Source organism: Globicephala melas, chromosome 14, assembly GCF_963455315.2.
Source record: "Globicephala melas chromosome 14, mGloMel1.2, whole genome shotgun sequence".
Classification (NCBI taxonomy): domain Eukaryota; kingdom Metazoa; phylum Chordata; class Mammalia; order Artiodactyla; family Delphinidae; genus Globicephala; species Globicephala melas.
Genome location: NC_083327.1, coordinates 26,715,564 through 26,733,882, shown reverse-complemented (window position 1 = coordinate 26,733,882; position 18,319 = coordinate 26,715,564).

Below are 18,319 nucleotides of genomic sequence, written 5' to 3'. Positions count from 1 at the left end.
ATTTGTCCTGTAGAATTTCCCACTGTCACATTGGTTAAAGTGTGCCACATGAAGTGGGTTGTGTTTCAGGAAATTAAACCTAAGTTTAGGAAAGCTATTTTTTAAATAGTCGTCAATAATTACACTTATTGCTCTGTAGGGAGTCATTTTCTTTATTGTACTGGACACTAAGAATGTGTGCACTTTGATCTTGAGGGTGATAACTGTGTCTTCCAAGGAAATCCTCTGCAAATGTCATTGAAAAGGTCCATCAGTGCCTCACTCACAAAGCATGCAGAAACATGAGAGATTTATGGATTATTGACTCCCCAAAATATTTGCCCCTCATTTCTACATTTACTTGAATTCTGATGAATTTTCCAGTAAATATGATGCCACTTTATCGGCCACTCTGATTAATCTGATCTAGAGAGCCTAGTAACAAAATCCATTCAATTGTTCCATACAATATTTAATTAAGGCTCTTCTCAATAAAATTCCAAGCAGCCTGATGAAAACAACCTAAACTTTTGACTAAAATATGCCATCCAAGGTACCAGACACTGCTGAACAAACAAGTCAGGCTTTAACTCAGAAAGCCTGGTGTCTTACTCTGTAAGTTTCAGCACTGACATTTCCACTTGGCTAGAGGTATTAGTCCAGGCACAGCAGATGCGTTAGTGATTGCACAGATTCTGCCTTTGCCTGTAAGGAACAAGTTTCAAGCAATCATCCATAACTACTATGACCAGTGAGTCCAGGCTGAATGCCTTCCAGGACCATTGCAATGTAACTGATCAATTCAGTTAAAGTCAGGGATAAATGTTGTACCATGATTTCTAATTTGTTGACACATGGTAGAGATAACTGCCTCCAAGGAGCATATAAATAATGAATCAGTTAGTCCTCTGGGAAGATCCCCAAGCAACCAAGAGCTGCCTCATTTTGAAACGATATCCACAGTTATATGTGAGCTGCATGATCTACTATTAGTGTTTCATAAAATACCTGAAGGTCTCTTACATCTTCCCCTAAGTTTTAAGGTACTGTGATTTGGGGAGCAGGGTAAATTCACTGTTACCAGAGAAGAAGCACAAAGCCTCAGACATACAAAGTTCCAAAAAAGAAATTCATTTTCAAAAATTTGGGGTCCTGTAAGTGGAACTAATATCCATTGGAAAGGGCAGAGATTGAGAATGCCTGCAATGTAGTCTCCCTAAAAACTAATAAATTTTGGATTTTCAAGTTCAGTTTGAATAATTGATCTAATTCTTGTTTCAAAGGGATTGTCTAGGGTACCAACAGAATGGCATCTGTCTGCCCCACAGAATGACTGGGAGATGGTCCTGGAATGCAGGTGGGCAAGACGTCCAAAGACCTTGACAGGTGTTTTGTGTTGGAGATGGGGTTGCTGGGGGCCTCTCCTCTGTTCCAATATATGTATGAGTAAAAATTAAGAGAATGGCAGTAAAATCATGGATGGTGTTGTCTGTGACTGGTAGATCTAGTTGTAATTTTTTTTACTAAGCATATTAATAAATATTATTTATTTAAAATTTTGCACATTGCACTTTAACGTTAAAAGTACTTGCAATAGTTCAGGAAAGTCACATGGGAAGGAGTGTCCTTTATGAAGAAGGTTCTAGGGATGATTCTAAAAGACACACTTAGTGTAACTCCCTCCCAGTGTCTGAAGTCTTACCTTCAGGTGATTGATAAGATTATTATTGTTCTCTTGCTACCACCATAAAACAAGTGTGTCTTATTGTAGTCGTTGTAACTTCACCTATTTTCCAATTATACCCAGTACAAAAAAACAGAACTTTTTCCCAGAAGGATTGAGTCTGAAAATAAATAAATAAAACTTATTCAAACTGAAACGCAAGGAGAAAATCATTTTAAATGCATAACAGAGCATCCAAAAGCTTTGGGGCAATATCAAACTATCTAACATTTGCAAGATTGACATCATAGAAAAAGGAGAGAGAAAAAGGACAGAATAAATACTGAAGAGATAATGGCCAAGACATTCTTAAATTGAATTCACTCAGAATGAATTTATTCAGAATTCACTCAGAATTCATTCAGCACAGCCCTTTCCCAGAGTGGTTGTGAGAATTAGCAGAAACTGCTTAACATTTCAGCTGCCTAAGGCTGTGATAACATTTGTGGCAAACAAGAGGTTAACCAAAAAACTCAAAAGGAAAAGCTGGTGAATGTGTGTTCACAGGGAACCTTGAAGAGCTCTGATATGCCCCTGAGAATTTAGAAGACCACACACATGCACAGAATGGTATGCATACTCAGGGTTTGTGCATGCCCAGGAAAGACCTGATCAAGCCCCCATCTCTCAAGTGTGGCTTAACTTGAGGTTCTGCACAAACAGAAAGTGAAGAATAATAGAGTGTTGTAAACTGCTTGCTTGAATATTGAAGACATACACCAGAATCCATACAGAACACCTCAGCAAAGGCTGAAAGACTTCTTAGTCCAAGGCACTTAAGGAAATCTCTATCCAATCATTAGTTGGCCACTAAACTAGCCAAGCAGACGGTAAGTACATGTGACAGTGAAAATAGACTTTACAGAATTAGTTTGAAAAAGTTACTAAGCAAACAAAGAAAAACTATACTAAATAGTAACAACAAACTACATTGAGGGAAAAGAATCTGATTTACACAGTTGCCACATTATTTGATTTAAAACATACATTATTAACAAAAAATTAGAAGATATATAAAAAGTAGAAAATATGGCCAATACATGAGAACATAAACAGTTGAAAGAAACAGCCCATGAGGAAACACAAACACTGGATTAAGAGACAAAAATTTTAGATCAGTTATTTAAAATATCTTCAAAGAACTAAAACAAACAAATCATGTCCAGATAACTACACAAAGTATGAGAACAAAATAGTGATTATCACCAAACAGAGACTATCAATAAAGAGATAGAAGGAATAAAATTTTGGAGTTGAATAGTACAGTAACTGAAATGAAAATTCACTAAAGGGGCTCAAGCCACAGAGAGAAAGAATCAGCATACTTGGAGGTAGAGCAATTGCTATTACCCATTTTGAGGAACAATAAGAAAAATGAATGAAAAAGCGAGCAAATCTTCAGGATGGACCATATGTCAGGCCATAAAATGAGTCTCAAAAATTTTAAAAGGACTCATCATCAAAATTTTTTCTTCAATCTCAAAGGAAGGAAATTCCACAATAACAGAAGGAAATTTGGGGAATTCAAAGGAATAAATAACAGGAGGAAATACATACAGATTAAACAACACACTCCTAAAGTAACCCTGGGATCAAAACAAGAAATCATAAGAGAAATTTTAAAAATAGTTTGAGATGAATTAATATAAAGACACAGCATGTCCAAACTTTTGTAGTCTAGCTAAAGCAGTGCTTAAAGGGAAATTCATGAATTTAATGCATATATTAAAAACAAATATCTCAAATTAATAAATAAACTACAGCAGAAGAGTAAACTAAGATCAAAGCAAGCAGGAAGAAGACGAAATTAGAGTAGATAAATAAAGAATAGAAAAATAGAGAAAATCACTGAAACCTAAGTTTGTTGCTTTACCAATTTCCACAAAATTAAAAAAAAATCTTTAGCTAAACTGTATAAGAAAACCAAATTACTAAAATAAAAATGGAATATTAATTCTAATCTTACAGAAATTAAAAAAATAATTATAAGGAAATGTTATGTACGCCAATAAATTAGATAACCTAGATGAAATGGACAAATGCCTAGAAAGACACACACTACTAAAAATGACTCAAGGAGAAATGGAAATTGGAATAAACCTGTAACAAGTAAAATAACTGAATTATTGATCAAAAAACTCCCCTGAAATAGAAGTCCAGCCCTGAAGACTTCATTTTTGAATTGTAAGAAACGTTTAAATATTTAACACCAATACTTCACAAACTCTCCCAAAAAGTAGAAAAGGGAGAAATATTTCCAAATTCATTCCAGGATTAAACTGAAATTAAAACCAGGTTTAGAATCACAAGAAGTGAAAAATACAAAACAATATCCCTTTTGAATATAGACACAAAATTTCCCAACAAAATACGAACAGATTTTATCCAGCAATATGATCTATGTAGATTTAGCTCAAGCTGACAAAGTTGGTTTAATATATCAAAATTAATCAATGTAATACCCTACAGTGATAGAAAAAATAACAAAAACTTATGATTATGTCAATAGTAAAGAAAATTTTGAGAAAATCAACACCCTTTTATAATGAAAACACTCAACAAGCTAGAAATAGAAGAGAAATTCCTCAAGCAGATAAAAGACGTATATTTGAAAAACCCACAGCTAACCTCAAACTGAAGGGAAAAAGAAGAAAGATTTCATCATAAGAGCAAAAACAAGCCAAGGATGTCCACCATACCATTTTATTGAACATTAAGATGGAGGTTATAGCCAATGTATTCAGGCAATAAAAATATTTTTAAAAAGCATCCAGATTGAAAAGAAAGAAATTAAACTATCTCTGCACACATATTACATGACCTTTTATTTAGAAAAACTTAAGGAATAAACAAAAATGTATTAGATCTGATCAACAAGTTCATCAAGTTGGTAGGCCACAAGATCTATTTAAAAACGTCAATTGCATTTCAACAATTTAGCAATGAAAAGTTCCAAAATTAACAATTTCTTTTCCAATAGCATCAAAAAGAATAGATATTTAGGAATAAACGTAACAAAAAATGCAAGATTTGTTCACTGAAAACTACAAAGCATTGTTAAAAGAAGTTAAACAAGACAAAAATAAATGAAAAAAACTCAACTGGAAGATTAATACTGTTATGATGCCTACACTCTCCAAATTGTTCTACAGATTGAAGACAATCCTAATCAAAAGCCCAGCTGCCTTTTCTGCAGAAATTGACAAGCTTATTTTAACTTCATGGAATTTTAAGGGATGCAGATCAGCCAAAAAAAATCCTAGGGGAAAAATAATAAATTTGGAGGATATTGGAGGACACAAGCTTCCTGATTTCAAAACTTACTACAAAGCTACAAGTAATCAAGACAGTATGGCACTGGCATAGCTACAGCTACATATGTCAACAAAATAGAAATGAGTGAAGAAATAGACACTTAAATTATGGTTAATTAATTAAGAACAAAGTTTTAAAGACAAATCAATGGAGAAAGGATACTCTTTTCAACAAATGATGATGACCAAACAACTGTATATACATAAGCAAAAGAATGAGCTGAACTCTTTCCTCATTCATACACAAAAATACACAAATGGATCATAGACTTAAATGTAACAGCTAAAACTATAAAAGTCATGGAAGAAACCGTAGGTGTGAATCCTCGTAATTCTGAATTAGCCAATGTCTCTTACATATTTCTCCAAAAGCAAAGCAACAAAACAAAAATAATAGATAAATTGTACTTTACAAAAATTTAAAATCTTTGGGCTCCAAAGCACCATCAGTAATTTGTAAAGGACAACCCACAGAATCAAGAAAATATTTGAAAATCATAAAGAACTAGTGTCCACATATGAGTTGAAGAACCCTTACAACTCAACAATAAAGAGAAAACCCAACTTTAAGAATGGGCTGTTTAAATATATTTCTCTACAGAACCTATGAAAACGGACAGTAAGCACAGTAAAAGGTGATCAACATCAATAGTCATTAGTGAAATGCAAATCAAAGCCACAGTGAGATACTATTTTATATCAACTAGTATTTCTCTAATCAAAATGAGGGACCATAACAATTATTTGTGAATACACTACTAAATTATAGCACTCATACATTGCTGATGAGAATGTAATATAGTCCAGCCACTTTGAAAAACATTTGACAAAATGTTTAAACATAATTTGACGTAAGTTTGATAAAAATTTAAACATAGACTTACCACATGACTCAGCAGTTCCTTTCCAGATAAGTACCAAAGAAAATTTTAAAATTACGTTTACACAACAACTTGTACACAAATGTTCATAGATGAATTATTAATAATAGTTAAAAAGTGGAAACAACACACATTCCTATCAACTGATAAATAGATATTTAAGGTTTATCCATACAATGGATTATTGTAAATTATTGATATTTAGCCATAAAAAGGAAAGAAGCATTAATACATGTTACAAAATGACTAAACCTTGAAAACATTATGCTAGGTGGAAGAAGCCAGACATAAAAGGCTACATTAGGTATGATGCCACTTATATGCAATTTCCAGAATAGACATATTCATAGAGACAGAACGTAGATTAGTTGTGGCTGAGTGCTAAGGAAAGGGGAAACAGGAGAGTGATTCCTAAGAGATAGTTTATTTTAAGGCGATAAGATTTGTGGTGATGTTTGCACTAATTATAAATACACTAAAAACTACTGAACTGTACACTTAAAAAGGGAAAATTTTATGGCGTGTGAATTATATCTTCAAGATCATGAGTATAGACAATGATATTTAGACACAAAAAGCATCAATTATAAAATTTAAAAAGTGATACTTAGGCTAATTTTTAATATTTTTAATTATAAAGCATTCATAATGATATTAATAGCAATTAATAGTGATATGTTTTAAATTATAAAGCATTATTAAGTAAGTGAAATATCATTGTAAAATGAGAGAAGTTATCTTTAATATATTTGATTGACAAAGGAGTCTTAACTGGATTAAAGATTGCTTACAAGTCAATTAGAAAAAACAAATAACTTAATAAAATAGGTCATTGTCTAAACATTATATTCAAAAAATCAGTAAATGTGTGATTATGAAATATAAAATTAAAACTGTAATAAGATGACATTTCACATCCATCAAGAACATTAAAACAAAACAAAACATTGACACTATTAAGAATTGCCAAAGATGCGGCGCAGTTGGAACACTCATACGCTGCTGAACAGAGCATATACTGATAGAATACATTTGGAAAATGGCAGCATTTACTAATGCTGAACATCAGATACCATATGACTTAGTAATTCCATTCTACATACATGCATATATTGACCCAATTACAGGTACATATGTGCAACAGGTGACATGCATAAGAATGATCACAGCAGTATTATTCAAAATTCCCTAATTTAGAAACAACCTAATGTTCATTAATAATAGGTGGATAAATAAATTATAGTATATGTATACAATGGAAGACAACACAGAAATGAAGACGAAATAATACTGTAACACGTATTGACATGGATAGATCTCACAATCAAAACATTTTGAGAGATAGACTTTTGACACAAAAAGATGCATTCTACATGATTCTATTATATAAACTTTTAAACCAGGTGACTAAATCTATGGAAGTAAGAAAATTACTTACCTTTGTGTTCATTATAACTAGAAGGAGCCCCCGCTCCCTGCCATAGTAGAGGTTTCTAGAATACAGATATAATTCTATTTCTTGCTCTGTTTAATGGTTAAATGTGGGTACTTCTTTTGACATACCAAACACAAACAAAACCTTGCCAGCTGTCTTCCTCTGATAGGTTCACTTACCTTTATGCATGTTATACACGTTTAAATATAAAGTTGAAGTTAAATATTAGGGAAATTACATTGATTTGTATTTGAGTAATTTACCATAGTTATATTAATTTCACACTATTTTTTACAAAGTAGGAAGTAAAGTAGAAAATGAAACTACTTTTCAAGCCACTAATTGTAGCTTACAAGCCATCTTCTTTTATACTGCCTCTATGACATCAATCATGGGCAAGAAAAATATTTATACGAAATTCATGAAATTACTAAATAAGCTTGAAAATAAACGTTCTTGCTTGGATCTCATTCTACATTTACAGTCTAATGGATAATATAGTTAAAGGAAGTTAGCAATGTGTATATCTCCCCAATAAATCAAATAGTGGACACATTAATGTTTGTGAGTTCATAAACTGTATTGGCAAATACACTTTTCTTATATTGAGACTCTATGAGAAAAGTTTTGTTCAATTGAATTACAAAGGAAAAGTCTACAAGCCAAAATGAATATCATATTCCTTTAATAAGCAGAAGTATGAAAGTATGAATCATTCTCTGGATGAAATATGTAAGCACTTCGTACCTGCTGAATAACTGAAGGTTATTCTCTTTCATTGTTTCCCTTCTAATTCATTAATGTACAAAAATGCAGCAACTATGATGATATCATCAGGGGTTACTTTAAATATTTTATAGAATTAATTTTTAAAACATTGTTCAATAAATTTGGGTTTGATAAGAAGTCTGGTTAATAATTAAAATCTATGTGTCAGTTTTGAATATTTCAAACAATTTAGAAGTGATGCTGTTGAGATGAAGACTCGAAACAAATTTTTATGTTACATCCAAGGTTTACAATTACACAAAATTAGAGCCCTTTTCCCTAATTTCATAGAAGGAAAAAAAAATGTTAACCGTTCTTACTTAGGCAGCACAAATAGGACTCTGTGAAGTTGGCAAACCTTTAAAGCATGAGAATAAAAAAACTACTGCATTCAAAATGTATTTTGATTAAGCTGTTTCAAAATAGAAGGAATAACACCAGTGGTAGCTTCAGAATGTATATTTAAGTGGGGCTTAGAAGAGCCAGTCTGGCTGGAAGGAGACTGTTGGGGACTAGTGTTGAATCTTCCTTTGAAGATTCAACACTAGGTGATTTGATTCCAGAGCATTGTGCTATGTAAAGAGTTTGCATATAATTCATGATCAATTGAACACTGCTTCCTTTGAATACCAAGCACGGTGTATTTCGATTTGGTATTTACGTGGGATGACCTAGAGGAATGAATGGAGACGGAAAATACGTACCACAAACACCTTATTGCTGCCAGTTAATAGTATTCTGTAGAAACAGTCCTGTGGAAATAGAACTTCTCTTTAGAGACTCATGAATGTTCTTCAGTAGCTGGTTTGCAATGCAGAGAATAGATTGTTTTCAGGAAGAACTCATCTGCTCTGCTGGGATGTACCAAGCTAACCAGTCTCAGTTTTATTCAGACACTAAAAGTTTTATTTCTATGTCAGAATTTGTACCCTGACTCTCTAGTATTAATGGAGGAAATATTCACGAAGGTAAAAATATTCCTATATTGAGGAAAATAAATACAGACTCTCCTAGAACTGAGTCACTCAAACCAGTGTTTTTCCTATGTCATAGCAGCTATAAGTGAGAAAATAATGGAAAACACTTTTTTTGAAAGCTATAAATATTGGGGAGAAAAATTGGAGGGCAGTTTTTAGAAGAACTTTACCTGTCTAGCGTAGCTTACCTACAGGGAACTCAACAAAGTAAATGCGTGTAGTATTATGGATAAACTGTGAAGTGAATTTTCTTTAAATATTACTTTTAATTGTAACTGGCCCTTGTAAACTTAATACTGGAGGCAGCTGAAAAGTGGTATAATTGTTAGTTAGGTATGGCAATGTGAGTCTCAAGAATAAGTGATTGGTTATGGTTTAATAATCCTAAAAAGTCCACATATATAAACCAAACATTTAATTTCAAATACTGAACATCAAAGTACTTCCTTTTTCTTCTGACACTTAAACTGCTTTTAACATAGTCTGGAAATTGGTTTACAGACTTTTCTTATAGCCAAAGACATGAGAACAGAGATTCTGGCCATGTGGCTGCCTCAAGCTATAGCCCTTGGCCTGCCATAGATGATTAAAAAGGTTCTATGCAGAAAGAGTCAAGACTTTTTTGGTCTATGATTTTAAGTGAGTGTGGGTTGGAACAATTTAAGTGGGGAGAGACCCACATTCTTGAAAACCTTGACTCTTTTTTTACTTTTTCCTTCTTTCCAGCTGGCTAGAGCCTCTGCTTTTCTCTAAATCAGGTGCCTGTCTAGATGGAAACCAAATTCTTTTAGAATTAAGTGGAAATAACACTTGTTATTTCATATTTTCAAATGTCGAATCTCCACAGAAAGGCAAGGGCAATTTAAGCCAGAAACATGTATAAGTTGGCTTGAAATTGCTAGGAGGAGTTAAAGGAACAGATATGTTGTAAATTATATGGCAGAAGTGCCACATCCTACCCGAGTCACACATGATTTTCTTTAAAAGAAAGGACACTCCTATTATGCAGAGAGTACCTCCCTGCAGCTATTCACATCCATTTAGTGTTCAATCACTTGCAGAAGTGAGAGTCTTTGAAGGCTTAAGTATACTCATACGTTCATAAAAATGACACACTCATTAGCAATTATTGAACCAAAGGAAACTCTGCATTTAAAAAAATAAGAAAGGAAACTCATGAATAGCAACTGAAGTATTTTTCTTTTGTCTTTTTAAATCTAATCTTTATTGATCGTGTATTATATACAAACCTTTTACATAGCACAAGGCTCTGGAATCAAATTACCTGGGTTCCTAGTTCACTTTCTGTTTGACCTTGAGCAAATTATTTAAACTCCGTTTGTCTCATTTTCTCAATCTGTAAAATTGGGAAGTAATAATACATAATTTATGGAGTTGTGGAAGTCTAAATAAAATCATTTATCTAAAATTTTTAGGAGAGAATTGGGCACATCACATCGAGGACCACACTTGTTACATAGTAGGCACTCAAAAAAGTTACTCAGTAAAGATTACCTATTACTACTATCATCACAATTGATACTCACGACAACCCTGTGAGTAGATGACCTTATTGACAATTTGAATACGACACAATTGAGAATCTGTAATGCCAAGTTACTTTCTCAAGTTCACTCAGAGACCCTAAGTGGTAGAGCAGGTGAGCTGGTACACAAGCCAGGTCTCTGCCAGCACCAAGTCAGCAACTCTTCTCCATCTTCTTAAATTACATTCAACACAAATATATTAAGAATCAGTGCTGGAGAGGGTGTGGAGAAAAGGGAACCCACTTGCACTGTTTGTGGGAATGTAAATTGATACAGCCACTATGGAGAACAGTATGGAGGTTCCTTAAAAAACTAAAAATAGAACTACCATATGACCCAGCAATCCCACTACTGGGCATATACCCTAGAAAACCATAATTCAAAAAGAGACATGTACCACAATGTTCATTGCAGCACTCTTTACAATAGCCAGGACATGGAAGCAACCTAAGTGTCCATAGACAGATGAATAGATAAAGAAGATGTGGCACATATATACAATGGAATATTATTCAGCCATAAAAAGAAACGAAACTGAGTTACTTGTAGTGAGGTGGATGGACCTAGAGTCTGTCATACAGAGTGAAGTAAGTCAGAAAGAGAAAAACAAATACTGTATGCTAACACATATATATGGAATCTTAAAAAAAAAAAGATTCTGATGAACCTAGGGGAAGGACAGGAATAAAGACACAGACATAGATAATGGACCTGAGAACACGGGGAGGGAGAAGGGTAAGCTGGGACGAAGTGAGAGAGTAACACTGACACACATACACTACCAAATGTAAAATAGATAGCTAGTGGGAGGCAGATGCATAGCACAGGGAGATCAGCTCTGTGTTTTGTGACCACCTAGAGGAATGGGATAGGGAGGGTGGGAGGGAAACGCAGGAGTGAGGGGATATTGGGATATATGTATACATTCAGCTGATTCACTTTGTTATACAGCAGAAACTAACACAACATTGTAAAGCAATTATACTCCAATAAAGATGTAAAAAAAAAAAAAGGAATCAGGTATGTGCTTGGTCCTGTGCTTGGTCCAGTCAGTCAAAGATAAATCAGACATGATCCATCACCTAAAGAGATTATATTATTCACAGATAGTCATATGTGAAAATCAATCATTTAAATAAAATACATTAAGGGCCTTACAGAAAGCATAGAGTAAGGTGCTGCCTCACTGTAGCAGTGTAGACTGTTGTCTGTGAGGACTGGCAAGACATCACAAAATACTCAGCCTTCTCAACCAGGCTTAAATAAGCAGAATTTATTTCTCCAATTAGATACACTTTTAAAAAAATTGAAATCACTAAAAGCAAAATCCAGTAAAACTCACTTATAATAAGTGATTTTTTTTAATTGGAAATATTTGATACTCAAACCTATAGTTTTGGATATATATCCATGGCAACTGTGCTCACTATTTCCTTCTAAATAACTGATTAAACATTAAATTGGTATTACTGACAACTTTCATCTACATTTCAGAAATTTGACTCAACAATAGCTTAAATCCAATTATTTACAAGAGGAATAGTTAAGGTGCCATACAGAGTTTGGTTTTCTAATTTTAATTGCTTCAAGATTTGCAAGGAAAAATCAAAATACAGAAAAAAAGTGAGAATACTTAAAATATTTTTGGGCTGCTTTTTCCAGATAAAATTAGAAATTTGCAATAAATTATTAGTAGACACCAATATAAGTTTTGTTACATTTCTCTACATTTTACTCTTACTGTGTTATACTTTCATTAATCGCATTTTAAAACATCTCTAGGTGACTCAAAAACTGGAGAAAACTTAAATCGCAGAAGTCCACTCACTGGAGTGAAGGCTCTGAGCCACACATCAGGCTTGCCAACCTGAGGGCCTGGCAACGGGAGGAGGAATTCCTAGAGAATCAGACTTTGAAGGCTAGTGGGATTTGATTGCAGGACTTTGGCAGGATTGGAAGAAACAGAAACTCCACTCTTGGAGGGCACACACAAAGTAGTGTACGAACTGGGACCCAGGGGAAGGAGCGGTGACCCCACAGGAGACTGAGCCAGACCTACATGCTAGTGTTGGAGGGTCTCCTGCAGGGAAGGGGGGCAGCGTGGCTCACCAAGTGACAAGGACACTGGCAGCAGAAGTTTTGGGAAGTGCTCCTTGGCGTGGGCCCTCCCAGAGTCCACCATTAGGCCCAACAAAGAGCCCAGGTAGCCTACAGTGTTGGGTCGCCTCAGGCCAAACAACCAACAGGGAGGGAACCCAGCCCCACCCATCAACAGACAAGCAGATTAAAGTTTTACTGAGCTCTGCTCACCAGAGCAAAAGCCAGCTCTACCATCCACCACTCCCACCCATCAGGAAACTTCCACAAGCCTCTTAGATAGCCTCATCCACCAGAGGTCAGACAGCAGAAGTAAGAAGAACTACAATCCTGCAGTCTGTGGAACAAAAAATACACTCACAGAAAGATAGACAAGATGAAAAGGCAGAGGGCTATGTACCAGATAAAGGAACAAGATAAAACCCCCAAAAAACAACTAAATGAAATGGAGATAGGCAATCTTCCAGAAAAACAATTCAGAATAATGATAGTGAAGATGATCCAGGACCTCAGAAAAAGAATGGAGATTCAGAAGATGCAAGAAATGTTGAATAAAGATCTAGAAGAATTAAAGAACAAACAAACAGAGATGAACAATACAATAACTGAAATGAAAAATGCACTAGAAGGAATCAATAGCAGAATAACTGAGGCAAAGAATGGATAAGTGACCTGGAAGACAGAATGGTGGAATTCACTGCTGCAGAACAGAATAAAGAAAAAAGAATGAAAAGAAATGAAGACAGGGTAAGAGACCTCTGGGACAACATTAAACACAACAACATTCACATTATAGGGGTCCTAGAAGGAGAAGAGAGAGACAAAGGACCCAAGAAAATCTTTGAAGAGATTATAGTCAAAAATTTCCCTAACATGGGAAAGGAAATAGCCAACGAATTCCAGGAAGCACAGAGAGTCCCATACAGAATAAACCCAAGGAGAAACACACTGAGACACATAGTAATCAAATTGGCAAAAATTAAAGACAAAGAAAGATTATTGAAAGGAGCAAGAGAAAAATGACAAATAACATACAAGGGAACTCCAATAAGGTTAACAGCTGATTTCTCAGCAGAAACTCTACAAGCCAGAAGGGAGTGGCATGATATACTTAAAGTGATGAAAGGAAAGAACCTACAACCAACATTACTCTACCCAGCCTGGATCTCATTAAGTTTCAATGGAGAAATCAAAAGCTTTACAGACAAGCAAAAGCTAAGAGAATTCAGCACCACGAAACAAGCTCTACAACAAATGCTAAAGGAACTTCTCTAAGTGGGAAACACAAGAGAAGAAAAGAACCTACAAAAACAAACCCCCCAAAATTAAGAAAATGGTAATAGGAACATATATATCAATAATTACCTTAAACGTGAATGGATTAAATGCTCCAACTCAAAAGACACACACTTGCTGAATGGATACAAAAACAAGACCTATATATATACTGTCTGCAAGAGACCCACCTCAGACCTAGGGACACAACAGGCTGAAAGTGAGGGGTTGGAAAAAGATATTCCATGCAAATGGAAATCAAAAGAAAGCTGGAGTAGCAATACTCATATCAGATAAAATAGACTTTAAAATAAAGAATGTTACAAGAGACAAGGAAGAACACTATGTGATGATCAAGGGATCAGTCCAAGAAGAAGATATAACAATTATAAATATATATGCACACAACATAGGAGCACCTCAATACATAAGGCAACTGCTAACAGCTCTAAAAGAGGAAATCAACAGTAACACAATAATAGTGCAGGACTTTAACACCTCACTTACAACAATGGACAGATCATCCAAACAGAAAATTAATAAGGAAATACAAGCTTTAAATGACACAATAGACCAGATAGATTTAACTGATATTTATAGGACATTCCATCCAAAAACAGCAGATTACACTTTCTTCTCAAGTGCACATGGAACATTCTCCAGGATAGATCACATCCTGGGCCACAAACCAAGGCTCAGTAAATTTAAGAAAATTGAAATCATACCAAGCATCTTTTCTGATCACAACGCTATGAGATTAGAAATCAATTACAGGGAAAAAAACGTAGAAAACACAAACACATGGAGGCTAAACAATATGTTACTTAATAACCAAGAAATCACTAAAGAAATCAAAGAGGAAATCAAAAACTACCTAGAGACAATGACAATGAAAACACGATGATCCAAAACCTATGGGATGCAACAAAAGCAGTTCTAAGAGGGAAATTTATAGCTATACAAGCCTACCTTAGGAAACAAGAAAAATCTCAAATAAACAATCTAACATTACAACTAAAGGAACTCAAGAAGGAAGAAAAACAAAACCCAAAGTTAGCAGAAGGAAAGAAATCATAAAGATCAGAGCAGAAATAAATGAAATAGAAAGAAAGAAAACAATAGCAGAGATCAATAAAGCTAAAAGCTGGTTCTTTGAGAAGATAAACAAAATTGATAAACCATTAGCCAGACTCATCAAGAAAAAAAGGGAGAGGACTCAAATCAAGAAAGTTAGAAATGAAAAAGGAGTTACAATAGACACCACAGAAAAACAAAGCATCCTAAGAGACTACTATAAGCAATTCTATGCCAATAAAATGGACAACCTGGAAGAAATGAACAAATTCTTAGAAAGGTATAACCTTCCAAGACTGAACCAGGAAGAGATAGAAAATATGAACAGACCAATCACAAGCACTGAAATTGAAACTGTGATTAAAAATCTTCCTAGAAACAAAAGTCCAGGACCAGATGGCTCCACAGGTGAATTCTATCAAACATTTAGAGAAGAGCTAACACTCATCCTTCTCAAACTCTTCCAAAAAATTGCAGAGGAAGGAAAACTCCCAAACTCATTCTATGAGGCCATCATCACCCTAATACCAAAACCAGACAAAGATACCACAAAAAAATAAAATTACAGACCAATATCACTGATGAATATAGACGCAAAAATCCTCAACAAAATACTAGCAAACAGACTTCAACAACATATTAGAAGGATCATACACCATGATCAAGTGGGATTTATCCCAGAGATGCAAAGATTCTTCAATATACGCAAATCAATCAATGTTATACACCATATTAACAAATTGAAGCAAAAAAAACATATGATCATCTCAATAGATGCAGAAAAAGCTTTTGACAAAATTCAACACCCATTTATGATAAAAACTCTACAGAAAGTGGGCATAGAGGGAACCTTCCTCAACATAATAAAGGCCATATATGACAAACCCACAGCAAACATCATTCTCAAAGGTGAAAACCTGAAAGCATTTCCTCTAACATCAGGAACAAGACAAGGATGTCCACTCTCACCATTGTTATTCAACATAGTTTTGTAAGTCCCAACCACAGCAATCAGAGAAGAAAAAGAAATAAAAGGAATACAAATTGGAAAAGAAGAAGTAAAAGTGTTACTGTTTGCAGATGACATGATACTATACATAGAGAATCCTAAAGATGCCACCACAAAACTACTAGAGCTAATCAATGAATTTCGTAAAGCAGCAGGATACAAAATTAATGCACAGAAATCTCTTTCATTCCTATACACTAATGATGAAAAATATGAAAGAGAAATTAAGGAAACACTCCCATTTATCATTGAAACAAAAAGAACAAAATACGTAGGAATAAACCTACCTAGGGAGACAAAAGATCTGTATGCAGAAAACTATAAGACACTGATGAAAGAAATTAAAGATGATACAAACACATGGAGAGATATACCATGTTCTTGGATTGGAAGAATCAATATTGTGAAAATGACTATACTACCCAAAGCAATCTACAGATTCAATGCAATCCCTATCAAATTACCAATAGCATTTTTTACAGAACTAGAACAAAGAATCTTAAAATTTGTATGGAGACACAAAAGACCTTGAAGAGCCAAAAGTATCTTGAGGGAAAAAAACAGTGCTGGAGGAATCAGACTGCCTGACTTCAGACTATATTACAAAGCTACAGTTGTCAAGACAATATGGTGCTTGAACAAAAACAGAAATATAGATCAATGGAACATGATAGAAAGCCCAGAGATAAATCCACGCACCTATGGTCAACTAATGTATGCCAAAGGAGGCAAGGATATACAGTGGAGAACAGACAGTCTCTTCAGACAGTCTCTTCAGACAGTCTCTTCAGTAAGACTGGTGCTGGAAAAACTGGACAGCTACATGTAAAAGAATGAAATTAAAACACTCCCTAACACCATATGCAAAAATAAACTCAAAATGGATTAGAGACCTAAATGTAATGCCAGACACTATAAAACTCTTAGAGGAAAACATAGGAAAAACAGTCTTTGACATAAATCACAGCAAGATATTTTTTGATCCACCTCCTAGAGTAATGGAAATAAAAACAAAAATAAACAAATGGGACTTAATGAGACTTAAAAGCTTTTGCATAGTAAAGGAAACCATAAAGAAGATGAAAAGACAACCCTCAGAATGGGAGAAAATATTTGCAAATGAATCATCGGACAAAGGATTAACCTCCAAATATAAAAACAGCTCATGCAGCTCACTATTAAAAAACCAAACAATCCAAAAGTGGGCAGAGGACCTAAATAGACATTTCTCCATATTAGACATACAGATGGCCAAGAAGCACATGAAAAGCTGCTGAACATCACTAATTATTAGGGAAATACAAATCAAAACTACAGTGAGGTATCACCTCACACCAGTTAGCATAGGCATCATCAGAAAATCTACAAACAACAAATGGTGGAGAGGTTGTGGAGAAAAGGGAACCCTCTTGCACTGTTGGTGGGAATGTAAATTGATACAGCCACTATGGAGAACAGTATGGAGGTTCCTTAAAGAACTAAGAATAGAATTACCATATGACCCAGCAATCCCACTGCTGGGCATATACCCAGAGAAAACTGTCATTCAAAAAGACACATGCACCCCAATGTTCATTGCAGCACTATTTACAATAGCCAGGTCATGGAAGCAACCTAAATGCCCGTCGACAGACGAATTGATAAAGAAGATGTGGTACATATATACAATGGAATATTACTCAGCCATAAAAAGGAATGAAACTGGGTCATTTGTAGAGACGTGGATGCATCTAGAGACTGTCATACAGAGTGAAGTAAGTTAGAAAGAGAAAAATAAATATCGTATATTAACGTATATATGTAGAATCTAGAAAATGGTACAGATGAACTGGTTTGCAGAGCAGAAATTGATACTCAGTAGTAGAGAACAAAGGTATGGACACCAAGGAGGGAAAGCGGCAGGGGGTGAGGGTTGTGGTGTGATGAATTGGGAGATTGGGACTGACATGTATACACTGATGTGTATAAAATGGATGACTAATAAGAAAATAATGAAATTAAAAAAGAATAAAATTTAAAAAAAGATTAAAACATCTCTAGCAGTCTTCATTTAAACTTCTTCCAAACAACAAGGATTTATCCCACCTGAATCTGAGCCATTGTTTGATCAGGTATTTGAGGCTATTTGGGATCCTGGCACTTGGCATATTTCTGCCTATATCCATCTTATATACATTGCACTATCTTCTCCTAATGTAGTAACAAATAATTAGAAATCACAAGAAACATTTATCCATTCA